At 43.2% G+C, this 15,990-nt stretch overlaps 1 protein-coding gene and 1 long non-coding RNA gene across 5 annotated transcripts in view; one reads left to right on the top strand and one right to left on the bottom strand.

The window, feature by feature from the left end:
• The window catches only part of pacrg (PARK2 co-regulated), a 299,906-nt gene that overhangs the window by 220,741 nt on the left and 63,175 nt on the right, over positions 1 to 15,990 (bottom strand). The window lies entirely within an intron of this gene.
• The window catches only part of LOC122563544, a 30,895-nt gene continuing 21,366 nt past the window's right edge, over positions 6,462 to 15,990 (top strand). The window contains exons 1-2 of one of the 3 annotated variants that reach the window (XR_006315637.1): positions 6,464 to 6,534; positions 14,177 to 14,305. This is a non-coding gene — a long non-coding RNA (uncharacterized LOC122563544). Of the gene's footprint in view, positions 6,535 to 14,176; positions 14,306 to 15,057; positions 15,215 to 15,990 lie in introns of those variants that run through there. The other 2 variants (XR_006315638.1, XR_006315639.1) reach the window with 2 other exon arrangements.

The raw sequence follows: 15,990 nt of genomic DNA, 5'->3' as shown, positions 1-15,990 counted from the left end.
TTTATAGAGAGAGAAACTGAGTAAACATCGCAGGTCAAGGCCCATCATCAGATGATAGGTTTAGATCAAGGGGTGAGTGGGACTAGGATATAAAGGGGGTCTATAATAGGGTGAAAGGAAAGACAGATTGAAAGACAGAGGAGTTGGTATTACACAGCCAAAGAGAAAACTCCCCTGCCAAGATCGTTTCCACAGGGTACGGGATTCCAAAACTGGAGGGCATAGGTTTAAGGTGAGAGGGGAAAGATATAAAACCAACTATTTCATGCAGACGGTGGTGTGTGTATGAAATGAGCTGCCAGAGGAAATGGTGGAGGCTCGAACGATTACAACCTTTAAAAGGCGTCTGAATGGATATATGACTAGGAAGGGTTTAGAGGGATATGAGCCAAATGGTGGCAAATAGGACTAGATTGGGTTGGGATATCTGGTGGGCATGGACGAGTTGGACCAAAGGGTCTGTTTCCGTGCTGTACATATCTGTGACGCTATGACTGTAAGAGTGCTGGAACAAGAGGCAAAGAAACAAAAGACATAGCGAGAGCAGGAACGTTGCTGGCTGAAAACAACAATGACAGAAAATATGAACCATGCGAAGAAAAAGAAACAAACAAAAGCCAGAATTTGCTTTCTGAAATTATTGAACATCAGTGCTGAGTCTGGAAGGTGTAAAATACTTGAGCAAATGATGATATCCATCAAGCTTGTGTTGAGCGTCATTGGAATGGGGAAGTAGGTGAAGGACAAGGACATCAATGTGAGAAAGAGTTAATCAGTTAACTCCTGACACATTAGTACAAGACTGAAGGAGGCCATTGGGCTCATTGTGCCTTTTTGAGCTCTTTGCAAGAGCGATCAAATCAAAGTCACTTCTGGCCAATAGTTGGATCAGCTTTGTAACGTCCTGACAACTGAGTACATCCTGCTCCAATTCACATTGGTTGGCGGCAACATTACACAGCTAATACTCTATCTTACATCATACAAAATTCTGCAGCACTATTCTCTGCTTCAAAACATGAAGAGTTGAATTACTAGGCCTTAGAATTATAGAGTCATAGAGATGTACAACACAGAAACAGAGTCTTCGATCCAACTCATCCATGCTGACCAGATATCCTAACCTAATCTAGTCCCATTTGCCAGCACATGGGTCATATCCCTCCAAACCCTTCCTATTCATGTACCCATCCTGATGCCTTTTAAAAGCTGCAATTGTACCAGCCTCCTCCACATCCTCTGGCAGTTCATTCCATACACATACCATCCTCTGTGTGAAAACGTTGCCCCTTAGGTCTCTTTTATATCTTTCCACTCTCACCCTAAACCTATGCCCTCTAGTTCTGGACTCTGTCACCCAGGGAAAAGACTTTGCCTATTTACCCTATTCATTCCCCTCATAATTTTGTAAACCTCTATAAGGTCACCCTTCAGCCTCCGACGTTCCAGGGAAAACAGCCCTGGCCTATTCAACCTCTCCCTAAAGCTCAAATCCTCCAAACCCGGCACATCCTTGTAAATCTTTTCTGAACCCTTTCAAGTTTCATTACATCTTTCCTTTCGGAAGGAGACCAGAATTGCACGCAATATTCCAACAGTCTCCCACCTCTTATAAATGGAAAATGCACTGTCTGGACAATGGTATCTCAGCTCACCAGGGGTGATTATATCAATAAACCTCCCATGCTGGCCCTGAAGCCCACAGTGGTGTAATAACTGATTCTGTTTGAGTGATCAATGATGTGTTTTCTTTCTAATTACAAATGGAGTAACTCTCACAGTGAGTGTGGCACTGCTAATTTGTACAATATTTTTGAGACTTTCTTCCAAATGGTTTTAGTGCTTCAAAGCCTATTTGTAAAGGGATTTTAAAGAGCTCAGTAAATTATACAACAGTTTAGAGTTTGGTCACCCTCACTAAAATATTGAAGGAGTGCTAAAGCTATATGGATTTCTTTTCTGGAAGTAGTGACTGGACTATATTACTATTTGAAACAAATTGTGCCAAAAATTAATAGATTGTCACTATCACGTGAACAAAAGTTATAAATCACCAAACATGGGAAAATTAAATGCTAAGACTTTCTGCTGCCTCTAGTTCCATAGATCAACCAAACTTTAAGAACCAGCTTCAGACTTGTGGTTTTGGAGGTCAAATTACCGAATTATTTTATGCAAGGTCTTTTCCCTGGTGTGTGGGAGTCCAGGACTAGAGGGCATAGGTTTAGGGTGAGAGGAGAAGAATTTAAAAGGGACCTGCGGGGTAGGTTTTTCATGCAGAGGGTGGTGTGTGTATGGAATGAGCTGCCAGAGAAAGTGGTGGAGCCTGGTACAATCACAGCATTTAAAAGGCATCTGGATGGGTATATGGATAGGAAAGGTTTAGTGGGATATGGCCCAAGTGCTGGCGATTGGGACTCGACTAGGTTGGGATATCTGGGTCAGCATGGACGAGTTGGGTGGAAGGGTCTGTTTCCGTGCTGTATATCTCTATAACTGCGACTCTAAGAGTGAGTTTATTTCCACATGGATCATAAATGATCTCTTACTGGAAATAGGAACTGCAAAGGATTGTTAGGGCTTGGGTGACTGGGGGAAGGGTGTCATAGATGATGGAGGGTTTAGAGAAGAAATTCCCAGTTTTTTTATTGCCTCCAGATTGGTGTAAGTTTTGAATCTATTTTCTTCCACCTCACCAAGTGACTACACTGTTTGAGATGTGTCGCGATACACAATGCTTTCGATTTGAACCAGACCTTGAGGGGACACATTGATGGTAGGAGACACCCGAAAATGATGAGGGCACTCAATAGTGTGTTCATCCCATCGCGTCAACATATGAAGAGAGACTGGATCAGTTAGGACTATGTTCAATGGAGTTTAGAAGAATGAGGGAGTGATCTCATTGAAACCTATAAAATTCTAATACAATCTAGACAGGGTAAATACAGGAAGGATGTTATCAATAGCCAGGGATTCCAAAACCAAGAGTCACTGGTTAAGGATACCAAGTGGGCCATTGAGGACTGAGATGAGGAGAAATGTTTTCACCCACAGAGTGATGAGCCTGTGGAGTTCTCCATCACAGAAAACAATTGAGGCCAAACTATTGAATGTTTTCAACAAGTCCTAGATACAGTTCTTAGGGCTAAAAGGAACAGGGGGCTGAGTTGGATGATCAGACATTATGATATTGAAAGGCGGAGCAGGCTTGAAGGGCTGAATGGCCTACTCTTGCTGCTATTCTCTATGATTCTGCATTAGCACCAATGGTATTTTGGGGGAAGGAGGGGATTGGCTCTCGCACCCAAAGAAGCCAATTGGGTAAGTTAATTGCTCAACAAAATCCCATCACTGCTGGCATTTTCTCAATGCTGGTGGCTTTGCCCACTACATGGGGAAACTGATAGGTGAATGCCTTCTTGAGCAAGGGGATGAGGTGTCCTTTTATTCAGGAACTTTGTGGCCCCTGGTGGGGGGCTCGCTATAGCAACAATCCCCCTGCCCTCACCAAGCCATGTCTCCTTCTGGGCAGGACCTGTCAGACTGAACCTGGTGCTCCCAGACTCTGCTTGCCTGGTTGGGAAGGCAGTATGCTCCCATTCCATCCTTTATTTCCAATTGCGGTACCAGCACCCACCAGCATTGCTGGTGATGCTGTTTAGCCTTCAGCCATCCAATTGGTCATCTGCTCCTGGGGCTAGGTGGGAATCCTTAAAGGGGCAGCATGCCTAATTAGCTGTCTGACACAGATAATGTTTGGCCAGGGGTCCTGCTCACAGCTGAGATGGGACCATCTCTGGGTTTCTGGTCTATAATCAGGACCTCAGATACAACAACAAAATTCAGTGTGACATATCACACTGTGTGCCTCAGGCTAGGTGAACTGGATGGTCTTTTCCTGCCTGCTGTCGTTTAGAAAGCTATATTATATAAGGAGATTAGTGGAATCTTTCCAGTTCTTAAACAACAGCAACTTTAAAGAGACACTTTGAGTCAAAGAGGTGTACAGCACAGAAACAGACCTTTCGGTCCAACTCGTCCATGCCAACCAGATATCCCAACCTAATCTAAGCCCACCTGCTTGCACCCGGCCCATATCCCTCAAAACCCTTCCTATTCATATACCCATCAAAATGCGTTTTAAATGTTGCATTTGTACCAGCTTCCACCACTTTCTCTGACAGGTCATTCCATGCATGCACCATCCTCTGCATGAAAAAGTTGCCCCTTAGGTCTCTTTTATATCTTTCCCCTCTCACCCTAAACCTATGCCCTCTAGTTCTGGACTCCTCCGCCACAGGGAAAAGACTTTGTCTATTTGTCTTATCCATGCCCCTCATAATTTTATAAATTATGAGGGGCATAATTTGCCCCTCTATAAGGTCACCCCTCAGCCTCTGAGCTCCAGGGAAAACAGCCCCAGCCTATTCAACCTCTCCCTATAGCTCAAATCCTCCAACCCTGGCAATATCGTTATAAATCTTTTCTGAACCCTTTCAAGTTTCACAACAATCTCCCGATAGGCAGGAAACCAGAATTGCACGCAATCTTCTAGAAATGGCCTAACCAATGTCTGTACAGCTGCAACATGACATCCCAACTCCTGTACTCAATACTTGAGAAGCTAGTATGGGGATACTCTAGATGGCAGATGCCAAGAGGCAATGTGGATGTTGTGGAGGATGGAAACCTTACAGGCACAAGAATTGTTCAATCATTAAAAAAGAATGGTTCATCTTTACAACAATAAGCCACATCTAGAAGATGTGTCAAAATAGGACACAATTACAGAGCAATGCAGAGTCAAACAGGTCCTCACACATAGAACTTAATGAGGTAGAAAAGACGACAATGGAAGAAAAAACTAAAGATAATCCTAGGGGAAAAAAGTTGATCCAAGTCTAGAGTTTTGGCAAGAAGCTCATTATGTCAACAGGTAGCTCACTAATTTTAAGCTTGTTACAGGGACAAGTACACATATCTAGAGAAACACTGCTCACAGCATACAACAATGCAATTACTTAGTCCAGGAAATATAGCTCTCAAGATTAATGGTATGCTATAAGAAACCCTGTAACATAAAGGATGTCAGGCAGAAGAGAATTTATGTTGAGAATGTGGTGCTAGAAAAGCACAGTAGGTCAGGCAGCATCCGAGGAACAGGGGCACCAATGTTTTGGGCATAAACCCTTCATCAGAGACTTCATTTGATTTTCCTGCTCCTCGGATGCTGCCTGACCTGCTGCGCTTTTCCAGCACTGCACTCTTGACTCTGATCTCCAGCATCTGCAGTCTTCACTTTCTCCTGGAAAAGAATTTATATGTATTTCACACAACTTTTCCAGGGACAGTCATGCAAAAACCAAAAAATTCTGGCTAAGGAATCGGTCATTGAATAACTGGTTGTCAGTAGACTGAGCTTCCTCGACTCATAATGGATCCCAAACAGCAGACACAACTCATTGGGATTATCCATGTTGGCATTAGAGGATTGTTTCCTGCTCTCAAAAATACAACATTGCTTGGTTCAGAAATCCAACATACTTCGCAAGAAAAAAGTGCTCATTTCAAAAGAGCAGCTGCTCTCTGTGACGAAGATTCAATGTATAAAAGTCCTTTCAGTATAAAGGGACTTCACAGGTCCCACACTGCCAGATACAAAATCTAGGTCAATGGTCTTCATGCCAAAGACCAACCAATCTTCAAAGTCTGAGGGAATCATATTCTGGTTGAGCAATGAAACCATCAGAGCATCAAAATGTGCGAACCTAGAGACTTTGGGAAAGTGGGGAGATGTGGTGGCAGTCCATATAATTAATTACATGAATGTATAAATATTAACAATAGAGAAACAGCTTGGGGTAAGATACTCTAATAGGTGTTGGGCTTTGAATGAGTTAATAGATGAAAATGGGTACTGCAGGTGCTGGAGATTAAAGTCAAGATTAAAGTGGTGCTGGAAAAGCACAGTGGGTCAGGCAGCATCCGAGGAGCAGGCAAATCAATGTTTCAGTCATAAACCCTTCATCAGGAAAGCCATCATTCCCGATGAAAGGCTTTGGCCTGGAACGTCAATTTTCCTGATCCTCGGATGCTGCCTGACTCGCTGTGCTTTTCCAGCACTACTCTAATCTTGACTTTGAAAGAGTTAATGCTGATGGATGTATCAGCACTATCTAATATGCTCCGATTTGGGTCGGAGATCAGCTCTGGATTCTAAAGGACATGCTCCTATCTTCAAGGTCTCCCCCATGATCTTAGTAACAATTCATGTGATTTTCCACTTGTTGTCCACATACAGGGATGAGCTAGTGACTAAGGGGCTGCAACCACTGCTCAGACGTTTCATCACATTGGTTGTAATCAGCTCATTAAACAGCTGTCATGTAAATGAGCGTTAGTATCTCATCCAGTCACAACACTAGCAACCTGAGTCACCTGAAGCTGCAGGCCAATCAGAGACCAGCAGCATCCATGTCCTCCAGTTTGCCAGTGGATGACCTACTTCTCAAGGAGCCCAGTGGTGAGAAGGTACGTTGTTTATTTTTTCTCCACACAGGATGGGGGATTCATAAGAAGGAAGGCTCAGGAGCAAGGGCACGCTGTTTTTCAGAGGCCCTCCCTTTGCTCCCCCCACCCCACCTCCAATTGCCCCTAGATTGGTGCAATTGGTTGTCCCCTAATCCTGCACGCAGGCCATTGGGAAACTAAACATCTTTCCTGCAGGCCAAGGAGGCAGGAGATCACAGAAAGATGGCACATTGAGGTCATCGGTTGAGCATGTGGGAGACTTAATCACTGATGTGTTGAGTAAGTCATACATGGTCCTTCTCACACAGCAATTAATTGTGGAGGTGGTGAGAAATGAGTGAGTTTCTCTCCAGTATAAACTCACTGAATCACTTCCCCTCCTCACCATTTATCTTGCCACCTGCAGAGAGGAGACAATCATGTTCAGTATCTATCAAACCAATGGAATTTGTACCCAGTTGCTATCATACAATAAACTGTGCTCCCCCTTGATCTTAGTAACAATCCATGTGACTTTCCACTTATTGTCCACATACAGGAGTGAGCTAGTGACTAAGAGGCAAAACTATACTCTCATTAGATTACCAAATGGCTTTTATTTACCACATGAGACCAATTAACTCCCAACCTGAAAAAAGGATGGTGGCAGTATCTTTCACTAACATGGTTACATTCAGGAAACAGTACCTAACAGTTTGCAGGGATTGATTACAAAAGAAGTTGTGCAAACATATCCTGAAATTGCAGGGCGAGGATTAGAAAAATTTGAATATTCTGAATGAAGCTTTGCCTCCTCCTTCAGTATGCCTTGGTCAGCTGGATGCTTCCTTTTCTTTGTCACGTTTTACAATGATTGTGCTCAGGTGTCCCTCAAATGTTTCTATTTTAATTCAAATACATTATCCCCTTTCTTTTTAAACACTTTCTTCTTTAGAGATATTCACTTATAGAGAGATTGTGTTTGCATTTCAGCCCTCCTGACAGTATAACAGGGACAGTGAACACTAGAGGAAAGGTGCTATGGTATTTTCAACTCACTGATTACACAAATAAAATTTGGCTGAGAGCCCAAACCCAGACTGAACCAATTTGAGTAGATTTACAGGGCCACTAAAAGAAATGTAATGTGCCAGTCTGAATCTGACCGTACTGGAATTTTTAACACCAGTTCAATTCACTTGTAGAATTATTCACGCTCCTAATTAAAATAGGCCATAATTCACCCTCCTGTTCCTATTGCTTGTTCTGTGCAGTTAGTCTGGTGGAGCAAGTTGCTCTTTCTAATTCCTTACTTGGAAAGTATGTTAAGATGAGGTATACAGGGATAGAAACTGCTGGGAAAACTGACTGGTATCTTAACATTTAATTCTGAGGGTAAACTCTAGTAGCTATTTCTTTAAATCAGCTGGCACAAGAATCAAGGAGTCATAGAGATGTACTTCACGGAAACAGACCCTTCGGTCCAACTTGTCCATGCCGACCTGATATCCCAACCCAATCTAGTCCCACCTGGCAGCACCAGGCCCCTATCTCTCCAAACCCTTCCAATTCATATACCCAGCCAGATGCCTTTTAAATGTTGCAATTGTACCAGCCTCCACCACTTCCTCTGGCAACTCATTCCATACACCACCCTCTGCATGTAAAAGTTGCCCCTGTGTTCCTGGTGTGGATTGCTGGCCAGTTGGATGCAGGGTAGGACCAGAATCAGACTTAATTATGATGGTTGTGCTTACATACTGTGATGGGGTATAGGAACAGGAAGAAGCCATTTATCCATTTGAGTCTGTAATGTAATTCACTTTCACTATCTTCCCCAGTTTGGTCCACACTTGATCCCAGATACACATCAATGTCGATGACTCACTAGTAACAGCCTAGTTAGGCACTCAGTTCAAGGACAATCAGAGATGAGCAATAAATGCTGGACTTGGCAATGACATCCACCCACCATCTCTTCATATCTTTGGCTAATAAAAACCCAACAATTTTCAGCAAGTATTCGGAGCTTCCATCATTCCTGGCAAGGCACTTGATATTCTTGCCCAAGGTGAGTTTGGTGACAGGGCAGCATTTAATTGGATGGGACAGTGGCAGGCATGGACTCTACCTCTACCTCAAATCATGCTGGGCTCGGCAGGTTTGTGCATGGCCTTCTCAACCCGAAGCAAATCAAATGGTCAATGGTCATGCTGCCCAATTGATGGTATTTGGCCAGTGGTGGGCAGGGAACTTGCCATTCGAGAAGCGCAAAGACTTTGGGCTTGGTTGTGGTCTTCTAGGGGGCATCCTCACTGTCACGCAGTCAGTATATCGACAGACCTGGCCCCTGGAAGTGGGGTACCAGTTGAGAGTCAATCTCCTCCTGCCTCCTGGACTTGCAGCAGAGACCCTGCCCCATCTGCTGCATCCTGTGACTACCTCCCCCTCCATCCAACCATCACTGGGACTTGCATCCTCAGTCCCTTTGACTTACTCTTCACAATGCGATGGCCTAGTGGCATGAGACTACAAATCCAGTGATACAGGTAATATCATGGGTTCAAATTTCATAACAGATGATGGAATTTGAAGTTAATTTTAAAAAATCTAAATAGAAAGTGATAACAATTAAACCATTGTCAGTTATTAGAAAAATCCACCTGGGTCACTGAAACCTTTCTGGAAAGAAACTGCCATCCTTACCTGGTCTGGTCTGCATGTGACTCCAGACTCACATCAATGAGGTTGACTCTTAAATGCCCTCTGGGTAATTAGGGATGGGTAATAATTGCTGCTCCAGACAATGACACTCACATTTTGTGCATGAATAAAAACAGACCTCTGTGTCCCAGAACAGGAGAAACACAAAGATCCATGTTACTAATATACTGAAACTCAAGGCCATAATCACCTTCTCATATAACAAAGTGACATTTTGGACCAGTCCGATGCATTGTGATATTAGTCAGAATAATCAAAATGGCCCTTCAATTAAACAAAATATAATTTTAAAAATTAGCTCGCTATCATTTAAAATTGGTCAGATCTTAAAATATGAAGAAAGCAACATATGCAGCATAGGAATGATAAATATTTATGGATTCTCTTTAAAAATTACCAACAAAATAAATGGGCAAATACATAAAGGTCAACTATTCATGGAATGTTAAAAAAATCAATGCTGCCAGTGCAGGCAAGTATGGTGTCCCTGCAGGCTATGGACTGCACAGGGGATTTGGTGCTGCAATCATCTATGTTGCTGCGCCAATGGCAAATTAATGCTCTATAATACACCCTTAATCAGCTGCAAGCAAGTTCTTTGTCTTCTCACAGTTATAGACACACTGTGTAATAATATAACCTCATATCCTCTGTATGAAATCTCTTCTTTTGTGACCCCAAGGAAAACTGTGATAAAACTGTTAAGCCTCCGGTTGCAGTAATGCAAACGAAGTTTTATTTCCACGGTCAGAGGAGGTAAAATCTGCATTTTATTTAAAGATATGTCAGGCAATGTTCTCTCAGGCCTGCAGAAGTTACACACAAAAGACCCGACAGAACCTAATTTTATTCTTTGATGGAATGCCAGTGTCACTAACAAGGCCAGCATTTGTTGCTCATTCCCTAATTGTCCACGGATTGAGATTGTTGTTGGGCCATTGCAGAAGTTCATAAAGAGTCAACCACATTGATGTCTCCCTGGAGTCAAATGTGGGTCAGATGGGGCAAGGAATTTTCGTCACCCTAAATGTCATTCTTGACCCAAATGGGTTTTTAGTGACAATTGATGATGGTTATCACAGTCACTATACTGACACTAGTGTTATAATCTAGATTTATTAATTGTACTTATATTCCATGTACTGCTGTTGCAGGATTTGGACCAGTGTCCCCAGGGCATTAGTTGAGCCAGTGACATTACCACCACTACACCATAACTCAACATTCTACTTCAGCTATGTTGAGCTATTGGAAACATCATAATTCTTCAATGCTTCAGGCTAAATGCCAACAATCCTTTAATTCAGTTGGAGAAGCAGCGCAGGATATCTGTTTATATATCAACAGTGTATTAAAAATTTACCCATATACATGTTTTTGCCAAATGTCTTCTGTTTGTTTCCATTGTAAATTCTTGTAGCACTATTAACAATGGTAACTGTTTATGTAGAAGAGTCGCATGGTAGTTGCAATCTCCCACCAGTGGTGGCACCATCTGTAGATGTTCACTGTAGATGTTCATAAACTATTCAGATGTGCTTTGACACTCCTCTGGAGATGATGGAACCAGATGTCTTGGCTCAGAGCTAGGGATACTACCACTGCAATAGCCCAAGCATTAATTTTATATTTCCCATCTACACAAACCGCACTACTACAACCAATTCTATTTTTCTGCTTCTTGATATGCCTCATTTTTAGAGTCATAGAGATGTACAGCATGGAAGTAGACCCTTCGGTCCAACCCATCCATGCCAACGAGATATCCCAACCCAATCTAGTCCCACCTGCCAGCACCCGGCCCATATCCCTCCAAACCCTTCCTATTCATATACCCATCCAAATGCCCACATAGTCTGCACATTTACGAACTAATGGTTTTAAGTTGGTATTTTATGATATTAAAAAATCGAATGTATGTCTTTATAATGGAGACATTGACATATCTTGGTATAATTAGTGCTACTGTTTATTTTATGACATGTATTAACTCCTGCAAAGCAGAAGTATCACATAATTTTCAATAAGTAGCAGGCGCTCCAATTCTTTCAGCGTAGCACAACCCCCCCAACCCCACCCCCGTTACTGTCAGTAGTGAACAGAATATTTGTTAGTAAATAAATAAGTAATGTTAATCAGCTTAGTCCTGATGAAGGGTCCCAGCCTGAAACGTTGACTCTCCTGTTCCTCGGATGCTGCATGACGTGCTGTGCTTTCTCCAGCTCCACTCTTTGTCAACACTGATTTTCCCGAATCTGCAGTCCTCACTGTCTCCAAGCTTATCTCAGCAGCCAGGAGAAAACTGGTCAGGACATCAAGTGTAGTTCCTGCTTTTCTTTGAAGAGTACATAAGAACTAGGAGCAGGAGGAGGCCAATCAGCCCCTCGCATCTCCTCCACCATTTAATATGATCATGGCTGATCTCATCTTGGCCTCAAGTCCATTTTCCTGCATTCTCCCCAAAACCCTTTCACCCATTACTAATTAAAAATCTGTCTTTCTTCTCAAATTTATTCAGTGTCCCTTCATCCGCCATACTCTGGGATAGTGAATTTCTTCAATTCATATCTTTTTGAGAGAGGTAATTCTTCCTTATCTCTGTTTTAATTCTACCACCCCTTATCCTGAAAATATGACCTCTCATCTAGATTGCTCCACAAAGGGATGCCTACCAGATGACATTTGTTTCAAAATGTTCCCCTGAAGGGGCAGAGAGGGTTCTACTGGAAGGTTTTGGCAGCATTGGGCAGCATGGTGGCTCAGTGGTTAGCACTGCTGCCTCACAGTACCAGGAACCCAGGTTCTATTCCAGCCATGGGCCACTGTTGGTGTGGAGTTTGCATGTTCTCCCCATGTCTGCACCGGGTGCTCCAGTTTCCTCTCACAATCCAAAGATGTGCAGGTTGGGTGAATTGACCATGTTAAATTGCCCATAGTGTTCAGCGGTGTGTAGGTTAGGTGCATGAGTCAGGGGTAAATGTAGAATAATAAGGTAGGAAAATGGGTCTGGGTGCATTACTCTTCAGAGGGTCACTGTGGACTTGTTGGGCCAACTGGCCTGTTTCCACACTGTAGGGATTCTATGATTGAAAATGCTGAGTGTTCAGCTCTTTCTGTGTTATAGTCCAGCAAGGCTTTGGATCCATCGTTCTTGAACAGAGGCGAAAGTGCTCCCAGCTGAGCCAACATCATGCCTATAATCCTGAAGATGGAACTGAGCCAAGCTGGTATGTGGAAAGTACACTCTCTCTTCAAGGAACCTCCTTGAATATGTGGTTAAACAAACTGAGTTAATAAAGCAATTTCACTTTATGGTCAGTGTTACTCTTACTGCGATTAAAATCATTGCACTGCTCAAGAACTGAACATAGATAATGAAAGCATTGCTTCAGTATACCCGCAACACAATGGGCATATTTTAGCAGAGGGTAGACCACAACGTGGTGCTGCTGGGTGTTCACATGCAGTGGACAAACTCAACAACTTGTCATTTCCCTTTCTGATCACTGCGCCATATTCAAATAATTCATGTGAAAGTAATGACTTTGCTGAAACCCTCAAGGTAGATTCACACTCATTTTGAATCATTTTCTGTGCTCATTATTCATTTTATATTCATAATAGCATTAAAGTGCTTTTCATTTTCCCTCAGCGTCTGTGCAGAGATGAATAAGAATGCCATTAATGTTAATGGGATCCTTTTGATTTGGAGTTCACTCCAATGCTTGTGACACTCTTGCTTCATGTAATGATGCTCCATGACTGTTCAGCATTCTGTCCTTACAATAATCAAGACCATAAGACTTAGGAGCAAAAGTAGGCCATTCTGTCCATCAAGTCTGCTCCACCATTCAATGTGATCATGGCTGCTCTGATAATCTCCAACACATTTAGTGGTCAGAGTATTGAGTACAGGAGTTGGGAGGTCATGTTACGGCTGTACAGGACATTGGTTGTGCCGCTTTTGGAATATTGCATGCAATTCTGGTCTCTTTCCTGTTGGAAAGATGTTGTGAAACATAAAAGGGTTGAGAAAAGATTTACAAGGATGCTGCCAGAATTGGAGTATTTGAGCTATAGGGAGAGGCTGACTAGGCTGGTACTGTTTTCCCTGGAGCATCGGAGGGTGAGGGGTGACCTTATAGAGGTTTACAAAATAATGAGGCGCATGAATAGGATAAATAGACAAGGTCTTTTTCCTGGGTGACAGAGTCCAGAACTAGAAGGCATAGGTTTAGGGTGAGAGGGGAAAGATATAAAAGAGACCTAAGAGGCAACTTTTTCACGCAGAGGATAGTACGGGTATGGAATGAACTGCCAGAGGAGGTGGTGGAGGCTGGTACAATTGCAACATTTAAAAGGCATCTGGATGGATATATGAATAGGGAGAGTTTGGAGGGATATGGGCCAGGCGCTGGCAGGTGGGATTAGATTGAGGTTGCGATATCTGGTTGGCATGGACGAGTTGGACTGAAGGGTCTGTTTCCGTGCTGTAAATCTCTATGACTCTATGCCCACTTTCCTGTCTTTTCCCTATAACCCTTGATGCCCTTACTGACTACAAATCTACCTCAGCCTTGAAGACACTTAACGACCCCCAGGCTAAGCGGCCCTTCTGTGCAAAGAATTCTACAGATACACCAACTTCTAGGAGACAAACGTCTTCCTCATTTCTGTCTTAGAAAGAATAAGGCTCAGGTTCTCACGTCAGTTTGCTATGAGACATTCATGGCTCTCTCTAACCTACTGCTTTCTGCCAGGGTCATGACACAATGCCACTGACGTGTGTGGCTCACCAAAACATAACCCCATATGTTTCACAGTAGTTCACCCTGTTTAATGACTGTTTAGTGGAAGTCTTGTGGCTCAGTATATAGTGCATTCCAAACTGCCTCTGAGCTGGAAATGCTGACCTTCTCTGGTTTGACTCCCACTCTAGGACTTATTGAACATTCGAGGAATGGAGGGGATGTGGTTGATTGTTAGTATGCTGATTATAAAGTGCCTTTGAAGATATGAACAAGTGCATTCACTTATCTGGATAAGTTTTAACATCCCAACCTCCGCAGTAAGTCATGGTAATGCTTTAGTTTATTTAACAATCTAAACTCAGCTGTTGATTTTTTGCAGTAATTCCAACTCCGTGCGAGCAATCACTGATGTTGGCTCGAGTTTCCTGTCTGGAGATTCTGTGACAGGTGTTTCTCACTGGGATTTACAGCTAGGCTCTTGTTTTATATCCATTTGCTGCGATGTTTTCATTTCTCACAGGGTCTCTGCAATGACCCTCCCATTACTCAAAAGGCAGTTGACAAGGTACAGACACTACTGTTCCAAGCTCTGAGCAGGCGACTGTGGGGACAGGAGCTTTCTGCTGGAGGTGGGGTGGGGGAGATAGTCAAAGTCGAATATTGTCTGAGTGGGGGCTACCTTCACCCCCATCATTTTGTTAACTACAGTTAATCCATCTGATCATTATATTCATTATATTTGACTTGAAAGTCATAGCGTAGACTGCGAGGAGTACCCCCTCTTGCACCCCCCCCCCCCCATTTTGTGCTTTGCCATTCACCGATTCACCAAATTAAGAAAGAATGTGAGAGGAAAGATCTCCCTATATATACATGCAACAGCACAAAGCTAAGAAAAGCTGATGAACAGCTTCAGAATCCCTGCTCCCAATTTATCATACAGCAGCTGTTCAGAACAATTCTGCTGTTGCCATTTTTACTTCCTCTGGACCAATTCTTTGTTCCATGTTTGTCCTTTAGCTGCTCAGTATGTGACCTTGTACAATTGTCACTTAGGTCATTGAACCAGTGCTACAACAAACACAGCGATTCCCCTTTCTTTCAATCATTCATTCATGGGATGTGGGTGTAAGGTCTGCATTTATTGTCCACCCCTCACTGCCCAGAAGTCAGTGAAGAGACAACTGTGTTGCTGTGGATTTGGAGTCACATGTAGCCCAGAGCAGGTAAGGACAGCAGATTTCTTTTCTTAAACCAATCGTTCCCAGCCCTATTCAGTATCAAGGTCAATGGGACAAACAATTTACGCGCACACCCACTTTTATTCAGCTGAATAGATTGCTCATAAACGTCATATTTACTTGTATTTATTATGCGATAGTAGGAATGGAGACAAGCAGTGATCAGTAAAACTCCCCCACAGCCTCCTGACTCCCTGCCTGTTATTTTCCAGTTGCCTCACACAGGCCCATCCTTCAGAGATTGCCATGCGGCCTAGTCATGGAGAGGCCACCTAGTTGCTGGCAGTAGCAGCTATCCTCTACCCTGTGGGACCCGTGTGAGGTGATGAGCTGCTTATGCCTTCACACCCGCAGGAGGTCACGCCAAGAGGGTGCACTTCTTCTGGCAAGGAGGCACTCAGCACCTTTGGGAATTAGAGTCATAGAGATGTACAGCATTGAAACAGACCCTTCGGTCCAACTCATCCATGCCAACCAGATATCCCAAACCAAATTTAGTCCCACCTGCCAGCACACGGCCCATATACCTCTAAACTCTTCCTATTCATATATCCATCCAGATGCCTTTTAAGTTGTACTAGCCTCCATCACTTCCTCTGGCAGCTCATTCCATACATGTACCACCCTCTACATAAAAATGTTGCCCCTTAGCTCTCTCTTATATCTTTACTCTCTCACCCTAAACCTATGCCCTCTAGTTCCGGACTCCCCCAATCCAGGGAAAAGACTTTGTCTATTTATCCTATCCATGCCCCTCATGA

The sequence above is a fragment of the Chiloscyllium plagiosum genome, chromosome 27 (assembly GCF_004010195.1).
Source record: "Chiloscyllium plagiosum isolate BGI_BamShark_2017 chromosome 27, ASM401019v2, whole genome shotgun sequence".
In the NCBI taxonomy this organism is placed as follows: Eukaryota; Metazoa; Chordata; class Chondrichthyes; order Orectolobiformes; family Hemiscylliidae; genus Chiloscyllium; species Chiloscyllium plagiosum.
Note: the sequence above shows the minus strand (reverse complement) of the source record. Positions and strands in the feature narration are given on the sequence as shown.